Source organism: Gymnodraco acuticeps, unplaced genomic scaffold, assembly GCF_902827175.1.
Source record: "Gymnodraco acuticeps unplaced genomic scaffold, fGymAcu1.1, whole genome shotgun sequence".
NCBI classification, from domain to species: domain Eukaryota; kingdom Metazoa; phylum Chordata; class Actinopteri; order Perciformes; family Bathydraconidae; genus Gymnodraco; species Gymnodraco acuticeps.
In genome coordinates, this window is record NW_022990271.1 from 4,180,275 (window position 1) to 4,191,364 (window position 11,090).

At 38.2% G+C, this 11,090-nt stretch overlaps 1 protein-coding gene across 1 annotated transcript in view; it reads left to right on the forward strand.

The window, feature by feature from the left end:
* Positions 1-9,678, forward strand: part of kcna4 (potassium voltage-gated channel, shaker-related subfamily, member 4) — a 58,954-nt gene extending 49,276 nt beyond the window's left edge. Inside the window, exon 3 of the mRNA XM_034221274.1 lies at positions 2,534-9,678. The gene's annotated coding sequence lies outside the window, so the exon portion shown is untranslated. The remainder of the gene's footprint in view (positions 1-2,533) is intronic.
* Positions 9,679-11,090: the final 1,412 nt, after the last annotated feature.

Sequence of the window (11,090 nt, forward strand, 5' to 3'; positions counted from 1 at the left end):
GCGACGGTGCAGCGAGCTGTTTGGCTGATGCAGAGCGGAGTGCACGTGCTGGGGTGTACGGTTTAACCATGTCCTGGATGTAGGAAGGGGCAGATCCATTCGCAGCATGGTACGCAAGTACCATTGTCTTAAAGTGGATTCTAGCAGTTACCGGAAGCAAGTGAAGGGAGCGGAGGAGCGGAGTGGTGTGGGAACATTTAGGAAGGTTGAAGACCAGACAAGCCGCTGCATTCTGGATGAGCTGCAGAGGTCGGATGGCACATGCAGGTAGACCAGCCAGGAGGGAGTTGCAGTAGTCTAGGCGTGAGATGACGAGAGCCTGGACCAGAACCTGAGTCGCTTTCTGGGTCAGGAGGGGACGTATCCTCCTGATGTTGCATACATGTATAGAGTTACATTTAATATCAGTGGGGATGTTGTTGTAGTATTATATCTCTCTGGTACTGTATGGCCCTCTTTCCCTCCAGCTGTAATGTAGATTGCCCTCTTCAATCTACTTACACAGGAGCAGCTTTTATGTCAACACATGAGAGGTACCGCTGTACTCTACTGTCGACTGTCTTCATATCGCTACAACTTAACCTAATCACCATTCAAGTATGAGGTTACAGAAACTGAATAACAATAAGGATATCCTCTTCAGTCATTTAAATCTCTAACACTATTCATATATATTCATTGGATTCTATATTTGGCCTCTTATCCTTACAGGTACAGGCTATTCTACAGGGTATTATAATGTAAACAACCACAGGTTTAGCTCTTAATGGGGAATTAGATAAAAGCACTTGTAATTGCCTTGTGCCTGCTGCAGCTATGATTGCATACAGAATGTTTCTAACTCCAGAGAGACTTTGTGGAAATCCTCAAATGATTGAGGTGGAGAATTATATAGCTGCTCTGTTTAAAGAGGACGCTTGCATCTTAATAAGCACAAATAGCAATGACACAGAAAAGTTATTCTGTGACATCTTCACAATAACAGAAACAGTTGAAATCAGCATTACAAACACAGCTAGTGCCTCTGAGGAGGGGAACATTAAGGACAATACCACTTTGCAGCAGATTATGGTGTGTTGGTTTGTTTGAAACTTGACCAGTATTACTCTTGTTGGAATTGTTGTTTTATTTTGGACAAGTACCTGCAGTTTACCTGGGTCTGACATACATTGCCATGGTTCCCCAGGCTTTAATTATTGACAAATGAAATCCTTCTCTTCACTTTGGGCACAGGTGGTTTAGCCTGCATGCTTGGAACTCTGCGTTTACAGCCAACATGCTGCCAGTTTGTATTTACCCGATTATAACTCATGTCAGGAAATTACTTACAATTTGAAGTTTTACGCTCCACATTAAGTACATTTTATGCAAATCTTTGATGCAGGTTTGTTCTATAATCCCAAAAATGTCATTCTTATTTCAAAGGATATGGCTGTGCATATTGAAATTGTACAAGTTAACGCCTATTTCTGCCTTCAGGACATCACAAAAGACGTGTTATGATCGTACACCAAATCAATCATCAAGTTCGTTCCACAACTTCATAAAACCATTCCTTCAACTACTGTTGAAAATAAATCTTATAATGTGACAATGCCATGGTTAAAGGTAGGGTTCGATTTAGGGAAACATTGTGGTTTGTGTTAAAATGAGTACTTTGTTAAGGTTAGGGGACTTTTCATTTTCGCAATATTAAACATACAAAATGTAATGCCTTGGAAGTAACTGAAGACTATACAGGCTTAAACATTGTTTTAATGTTGTCATTAACAGATTAAGAGGGGGCGGTGGTGTTGCTCCCCTTATGTATTACTTGTAAAGTGGTTTGACATCAACAGTAACCCGAGCTGCCCATCTGTGCACTCGTCATTAGAAACTCATGCTGTACAGACAACATTTGTTTACACCTACATAGCCTCATTCCAATTCTAGTTAAGGTCCCAAAGTTTTCAGAGACAGCACATATGTGTATGAAATTACACACACAAAACAACTCACATTTTTTACACTAACGTTATTATTTAGTAGCCCTGTCTTGCTTGTACGTCTGGGATATTTACACTTTACATAATGGTATAGACATGAGCAAAAAGGAGCATATGGCTTTCATATTTCACACACCATAACACAACATATCTTCAATAAAGTAAACAAGCTAGTAGATGGATATGATACTGTCAGAAAAAGTGAAATACAATGATTTTAAGAACATTGTAGCTACTTAAGTGTGAAACAGTGTGGAAAACGGAATGTTAAATGAAGTATTTATGTAGCTAAAGCTTTGTGTAAGTACTCTACTGTGTACAAGAAAGCTCAGACATTCCCCCTCTCCGTGTTATTCAGAGGGAGTTGCTGCTTTATGGCCCTGATGATTATCTTGAATGTTATACATCTTGCCCGGCCTCTGGGCTGGAAGGGAAAATATGGGCAGTATCAGCTGGTGTTTTGGGGCAAAATTGCTCGATCTTCAGGGTGCCATTTTCTCAAGAATGATGACAGATTTGCATCCGTTTCCTGTTTCTCTGTGTTGCAGCGCTGCCAGTTACAGGGAGAGGGAGTATCCCCCACGTCTCTGGTAATTGCAGAGAACAAGCAAAACATTGTGACTGGTCATCTCGAGCACGAGCGGACACTGAAAAGCAACAACTACTGGACGGGACTCGGCCCTCGAACACGTGGGGGGGAGCACCGCTGCGTGACGTCAGTAAACAAACCCCGAGGGTTAAGACTGGAGATGGAAACGAGTAAGTCGTGACCCAAAATGATTGCCTTAATTACTACACATATACAGATGTATGGAGTGATGAAACTAAGAGACTTATAGTTCAAAGATGTTTTCTTTACATGTGAAAAAAGTGTCTTGTAAGGAACAGATGTGAATATTTTAATATGATAGAGATAATGTTTGGTTGTAACGTCGACATAATGTTTTAGTTGGGTCGGCTTTGTAGGTGTTACTGAATAGTGAGTTTGCTCTGCTTATGTGCAGTCAGCAGTAAGACTTCATCTATTTTTTATCTTGTTTCATATTGTCAACCAAACAAGGCTGGCCTGAGTTGCTCACTCAAATGCTGGCAACAAACTCTTAATTCACATCGTGTCATAACACATGATAATCCTCATTCAGAAAGTGTACATGGAGATATTGGGAGAGATATTGACTGGCTCAATGCAACACACTGAAATACATCAGAAGAATATCCTCTTACATTAAGATCCACTTACACTAAAGCAAAGATGTCAGGCACATAAACACCCTCATGAATATCTGCCACACTCACTTTCTATTAGAGAAAATCAGCGGGTGAAACTCGCCGGGCTCTCACCGTAAAGATGAAATACCTTACCCGTAGGTTTTTTTCTCAGATGCAAATTTAGAGCGGACCAGCTGCTTTGTTGATATGTTTTCACTTTAACTGTATGCAAAAGTAACATGGACGTGTGTTATATATTTTTTTAAACCTAGCCTTGATAATTACATAACCAAAGGTGAAACCCTGAATTTATTGTATGTTGTGGACTTCTGGAAAATGTTGTGATATAGATGCACACTGAATAGCAGACATTTATACTTGTGTGTCCTAAGATGTGTTGCAGATAGAGTTATGTGAGACTTTTTACTTTCTTTGACTGTTATGACCATCAAACCATAATCCTCTGTGTTGGGTTTTTTGTCCTCGCTGATACAATCACAATCCTCATATTGTTGTGAATGCTGCTCCAACATTCTTCTTAATTTGTTATTTTCCTTTTCTTTCTTTTTTCCTACATACTGAAACATCCATCGACTCAATCATTTGGAATTCCAAAACATGAGGTAGCTGATGTCGTTTGTGGCGTTGGGTCTTGTAACCTTCCTTAGACCTGCTTTATTGCCCATGAAAGAAACAATTATAAGTTTTATATTTCCTTGTGGAATTCATATATCATCATATATTTGAATGAAGTCAGTATATTATTTTTGTCTCGGTTATTTCCCTCGGAAGAGCTGTTTACTGAATGTTAAAGATGTTTCCTTAGTAGTAAAAAAACAAAAAATGTGACCACAAAATAACCACAATAGTTTAAAAATAGATGTCAATAGTTAACTTGGGAAATCTTCACAATGAAGATGTTTTTTTGTATTGTGAAGGCGTTTCTTCATATCAATGGTTTTACCAAAAAGACCAGAATACTCCAGCACAACTGCAAGTTATTGCTTTTTTAAAACAAACATTACACTAAAACTAGAAAGGTAGAAAGAGTGAAATCAACTTGCATGGTAGTGGATTATAATGGCAGGTTGTACTGTAGTTTAAAAATCTAATATTATTAAAGGTTAGTAAAGCCAAAAAAGAAAAGCAACACAATTTGGCAGATTAGTCCAAATCATAGCTTTGAGATTAAATGAACTCAAAGGTATGCTCCCTTAATTACATTTAAGTAAACAACGGCTTTAGAAGAAACTTGATCCTATCAGGAAGTGATGAATACAGCAATTACAAACCAGCACACATTACTTTGACTACTTGGGTTAAAGAAATACTGTTTGGAAATGCATGTATGTGCTTTAGTTACATAAGATGAATGATTCCTCTTAAATGGGGTACATTTGAAGCTTTAGGCAATAAAACTGTTTGCTGAGTATAAACACATGTATGTATGTATGTATCGTATCATTATCTTATGCTCACAACATAGTTCTGTGTCAGGATTGGAATTGGAAAATGTGTTGTTTTCTGGCACAAACACCTAAAGAAAAAAGAAAACACAACTTGAGCAAGGTTAGCTGTTTCCTCTCTTTTCCAGTCTTTATGCTAACCTAAACTAAGACATCTCGGCTACATGGATATTGTACAGACTGTCCACAAGAGTGAGAACAAGCATATTTCCCAAAATGTAGAACTCTTCAGAGGTAAATGGATTGAAGATGAAACCGGTCTGTAGAGATATATATTTTCAGATGTGATTTGATTATACTAATCTTGTGAGAATATGAGCTTCAAGCACAAGCTGTCCCTGAGTGGGCTCTGACCTGCACTTTCAACCTGGAAACAGTCATGATGTGGGCTCACATAAGGATGTGAGATTTAGCTAGCCCACGTGCACAAATACCATACTAACAGCCAATAGTAGCCAAAAGCTGCACTGCAACAATACTGATAAATCTGTAAGAGGAAAATTAATCTATCTAGCATCATGTTTAGCTACAGCTGGGTATTATCACCAAGCAGCACAAAAGGCGCTAAGCCAAAGACTTCTATGCCCACAGGTTACTATAGAGAGGAGATCAGGATCAGCGTGATTGATCCCCGGGGCCAACATGTCCAATCAAGCAGAACAAACAAGCACCAAAGGAGACTGAAGGAAATCTGTTTAACTGGACAGCCTCTAACCCATTTCCTCAGTCTATAAATTATACTCATTTATTTGGTTAGAGGCTGCAATTATGTCAAGTACAAGTTCACTTAAATCTGCTTTCATCGGGATTTCAGTAGTGACCCAGAAAGCTCAGATGTTCAAGCAGATTGAATATTACTGGAAGAAAAATCATTTATCCTTGTATGAGAGCAGAATGAGACTCGAGCACTGAATAAAAAGGTCATTATCATACTGGATATTTTTCAAGAGGTCATTCAGGTCATACAGTATGAGTGGGAAAGAATTAGTGGACACACATGGAACATAAGAATAAAGAACCAATTCATTTTCTCTTTGACCTATACCTGCAGTAATAACTTGTGTGATGCTGTTATGATGCAGCGCAGTCAGCGAGGTTAACACTTGGTGAGAGAAAAACATTTTATTTATGAGCTGTAAAACTCACAAGGCTACATTTATAATCTAGTTTTGAGGTGTAAAAACCACTAAAACTGACCTCATTCAAAATAATTATTGGCAGGGATTGATTTCCCTTTCAGGAGGGCTATCTCGACGTTGTAAGAAAAACAGCTTTTCTGTTGAGGCTCACATACAGTATCTCTTTGGCCTAAATTACTCTGAGACTCGAATCCTCGACTGGGCAAGATTAACTTTAAGATAAATGCCTCTCCAAATCAATAACAAAGGATTTCTTCTAAAACACTACAACCAATTGACCGCAGATCTGAAGCCATGCAAACAACAGCCAAGTGGGATTTAGTGATGTACTCTGTTTTATTCCGATGTCAGTGTTGAAAGATTTGACACAAAACAGCCCAATCGAGCCTGAAGGCGGCTCAATCTTCATATGTGTCCACTTTTTTTTATTTCCACGTATACATGAGGTGCTGGGACATTGTCTAGGGATGTTATGTTTTATTTGTTCAATTGAGGCAAGAGGCAATTGAAAGTTAAAATATGATCTAATAGGAAAATAGATTTAAGCAGCTCATATCACAGAGCAGAGTCTGAAATAACCTTTAACAATGTTGAAGGTGTTATAAACAGAAATGTTTCAATGATAATCTGTGATCATTCCTGTCGTGTGGAACCAAGCCTACTGAACTAAACACCATTTTGAGAGTAAAGCACAGAGCTGGTACACAACAAAATCAAAAATAACCCCAAGCTGCCCAAAGAAATGTTTCATCTACCAAATTAAACAAATTGGTTTTGCCCATTGTGATTAGGTCAGATATCGTGATACAAAAAATACTATTAAGACATTTAGAGTTTATAGTTTTTGTATTGAATAAGTTATAGAAAATCTAACTTTGAAATGTTTTTGACTCCAATAGCTGAAGGACATCTTTAAAAAAGACGACCTGAGTAAGCCCAATATCTTGACACTGCACACAGGCAGCACTGTAGACGTTTCTGTACGGCTCAGTTCAATATTACGTACCAAAGACACTTTCATGAAGAAAAGTAATGCGGATGCAAACCAGAGTGTTTACTGTAACATCCACAGTGTTAGATAACACCAGGAACGTAAGTCTTAATCTCCTTATAAACAAGGTAGCTTATGAGGAGCACTAAATAAAAACTGTTGAACAGTGACGCAGTTTGTGTTTGTTTGGTACTCTCGCTGGATACTATGTGACTGACTGGATTTTGGGGTTGTTTTTCCCCATCTGCCTCCTGTGGAACAGTATTAGTGCTCTTTGGTGCAAAAACAGAGATTACAGTGTGTACCTGGTTACATCTGTCTTAGATAGGGGGAAAATAATTCATTCCTGTGTGCTGAAAGGCTTTAGACCATACTGGTGATGTCAGCTCAATTTACTGGGTTACAGGTCGCCCCAATACAACTGTATCTAGGAAATACTCAGAGGTCACTACTTAGTGTTTCATTTATGTTCTCAACTAAACAACAACGATGACGAGTTGATTCAAACTTAGTTTCTCCAGAGAGAATCATGAAAAAGTATTGCTTTAAATATCATGTTTACCAAAGATGAGCTCACACTTGTGTCCTGGTCATAAGTTGATAAATTAGACAACTAAGAGGGGACAGTGCTCGTTTTTGATGTTAGCAAATTATTTAGGAGATTAGGATATTGATTAGATAATAATGGCCTTCATTAGCTTAACCATTAGCCAAATGTAACTTTGTTGTTTTTTGAACACCGGTGTACCAGAGCAGTAAGGAGACAGAAACATTATGATACGCCAGATGAAAGGGGGCATTATCTTCCTGAAGTGCTAATCGCTACAAGGGAATTAGCACTTTCACCTTTTCAATGAAAACAAAAATGCACAGATATTAACATCTTCTAGAGAGAAAACCTGTCCTGATAGCTGCAGACCCCCAGCAGCCGGTACGTTAAGAGCTCTCAGACACTTGAGCAAAGCAACCGCCGGCTTCTCCTGACTGCTGCCGTCCTCTCGGGTGTCTCAAAGTGAAATGTGGATCCTAATTGCAAAAGGCCTTATACATCAAGCTATTGGACATGCGCATAGCTTTACAGCAAGTGCAATCAGAAAGATATATTTTTGCCTGAAGATGGAAAACTTTGATCGATATGAAATTCATTGCCAACTATTTTGATAATCGTCTCAGTAAAGTGTCCTCTGGTTCAAGGGTCTCAAATGGGAGGATTGGATGATTTTAATTTGGAATAAATGATAATAAATTGAATTCTTCTGAGTTTCAGGCTGTTAATCGAATACAACTAAAAAGATATCTCATTGGGCTGTGTTATGGGCCCTTTTTAAATAACAAAGACATTATATATCGTTTTTTAACTATTTTTTGACATTTACTGACAAAATGAAAAAATGTAACTGAATAATTGTGAAGATGAAACAATAGTTAATACAATGAATGAAAGCAACAGAACCGTTCTAATTGATATAATCCCCTCATGCTCTGTGATAAATGGTCTGTGCTCTGTGATATGGCAATGTAATGTCTCATTACTCCCAGGCTGCTCAAAGCCCTGCCACATAAGAACAAAAATAAAAACACCAGAAAATGAATACAAACATCCTCCCCAATTTTTCAATAAAGATTTTAAGGAAACACGGGCAAAAGAAATAAAACATAATTGCCACTTAAATCTGAAAACACACAAAATACAGAACATGTGTTATTGTGTTTTCTGTGTTTGCAGCACGCACTATTATGTTGCACTTTAGTGAAGATGTGTCCTCCATTTGTTTGGTCTATTTTTCATGTGTCTTCTTTAATTGCAGCACTTAGAGCTCTCAAGGTTGTGGTAATCATTGAATGAAAAGTATATTTAACTGCCTGCTGACAGTATTAAACATGCCCTTTTTGGAAAGCACAGTACTTTAGCCTGTGCAAACACATTACTATGGTGACAGTAGGTCATTGCAGCAGATCCTTTTTCATGTGGGGCATGGCACAACAAGCCTCCAAATGTAAAGGCCAGGGATCATTGCATGTTTAACTGTCGATCAATGTGTAAATGGCCTTTTTGTTTATTTTTAAAGTAGATGTCTCTGAATCAACAATCTTTCATTTTGATGTTGTTTTTCAAAGTTTGCTCCAGTGTTACATAAAACCATGAAATATAGTAAAAAAAAAACAAAGAAAATAAGAATATATTTAGATGTGAATTTGACAGGACATGGGTGGGATTCAAACCCATAATAATCAGGTGTCTATGCAAGCTGTTGCAGTTTGATCAGCCACGGTCACATTGATATGATGGTTATAATCCAGTTCATCTACATGAGTCATTATGATCACTGTCTACATGCAGAGTCGGTAGTCTTTAGATAATGGCAGACTATATCATAGTTTTTGGGGGATGATTGCGGTGGCTGCATTTGTTTGCTTCCCATTTGTGTATCGATAATATCCAACATTTGTGAGCGCCTCGTCACTCATAACAAAAGGAGGGGAATAAGCAAAAGGTAAACGGATAAACTATTAATGACCGTGTAAAATATTTCTACAGTTCAGGTGTTGAGAAATATCCATGTGAGTTTTTGGCCAGCCTTGCTTTTATTCTGCATGATGCTTTGTTTTGAGAAAAATGCATCCTAACCCAAGGTATGTTTTATATTATTTTCCTGAGGGAGCTCCTCTCCTATCTTTCACTCTCTCCCTCTCTTCCTCTCTTTGTGTCCTTGGAGCTCGTCACCTCTGACCCTAAATCTTCTTTTTGTTTTATTTTTTGGTAAACCTTCTGGATTTTCTACATTCATAACATTTTGTAGACAGCAATATGAGATGTGATTGAAAATGGAATATGTGCAATGTTGATTAAAGAAAAATATAATATATTCAATAAAAATTCAGAAACAGAATTGTTTTTACATGTGCTTTTTTTAACTGCTGATTGCCTGCATGTAGCTGTTTTAACATCATGAAGGTCATTACTAAAATGGCATCTCACTTCTCACTGTATTATATGTTTATTTGTCAGGATGGGGTCCACTGTTTTGTTTGCTGGTTGTTTAACTATTTACATACATTGCTTGTGTTCCTAAGACAGAATCAGCTCTGTCAGCAGGGGCCGAGTATTACAGTGACATATTGTTTTCATCCACAGCGGCCTTTTATGGTGGGTGCTTCTGAAACTCGATGCCATAGCCGTTCATGTTCGACACCGTTTAAATATTTTAAATGGGTCCGTTGTGGTGCAATCACTTGACTCCTGGACAGACACCAGTTCATCCATCAAGCTGCTGATAGACACGCAGTAGCCAGGTTGTGCTCTGCCTCCTCGCTGCAAAACACAAAGTCCTAAGAGGCTGCAGCCGGTTCACCTTCAACCAAAAGCTCCAAGAGAAAAAGCTACAACAAAAAACGTTTGCTCCAGAAAAATGTAAAAAACTAAAAGGAATTTGTCATGAGTTTACTGTGCATGAAAGCAACCCTGAAACGTCGACGTATGACTCTTGGATCAGGTCACGGTAAATACATTTAGACCAGCGTTATATATAGTAGCTCACCCTTTACAGCGCTCTTCACAAAATAATACGAGTTACGCAGGGTCTATACTACACAAGCACAGAGTCATGTGCACACATTCACAGAGCAACCTCAAACAAAAACAAGCACCAAACACCCAGACCAACTCATTCAGATGAATGCTTTGTCATCGTGAGCGAACCTGAAGAAGCAGTGATGCAGAATGTGCCATTGGCTGTTTTGCTCCGGTGGTTGTATTCACATAAACTATGAATGTGAACAAATAAGCAAGACTGAGAAAATTGCACAACATTTTGTTACATGTTCCTACAGTCTTAAAATATGTGTCTTTGACAAAAGTATTATTTGTGAACTGAGTTCAATTAAGCTTCCCTTGGTTTGTGTGAGTATATATTGTTGAACCCCGAGTGAGGAGTGAAAAACAAATCTCCCAGAATGCACAGCTGCATCAGAGGCACAATTCCCATTTCATGTGATGTGTTGCATTGTTACTGGTGTTGTGATTTAAATTGTACTTTAATTCTAAATGTTTGTGTAGAAATGAGAAAATGTGTTAGACCAGGGGGGTAATTGTGTGCAAAAGTGTTTCATTGTGCTCCAAATATAAGTGCATAACTAGCTGGCTAGCTCAGAATAAAAGGTGGGGTATGTAATTTATTTCAGAGACACTTTTTGTTATATTCCATGGAATGCTCTTAACATCCCGATAGCAATGAATACATGAAATGCTTTGACAAAAAATACATACAAAAATGTCATCTGTGGAAGCCGTAGCGCTGTA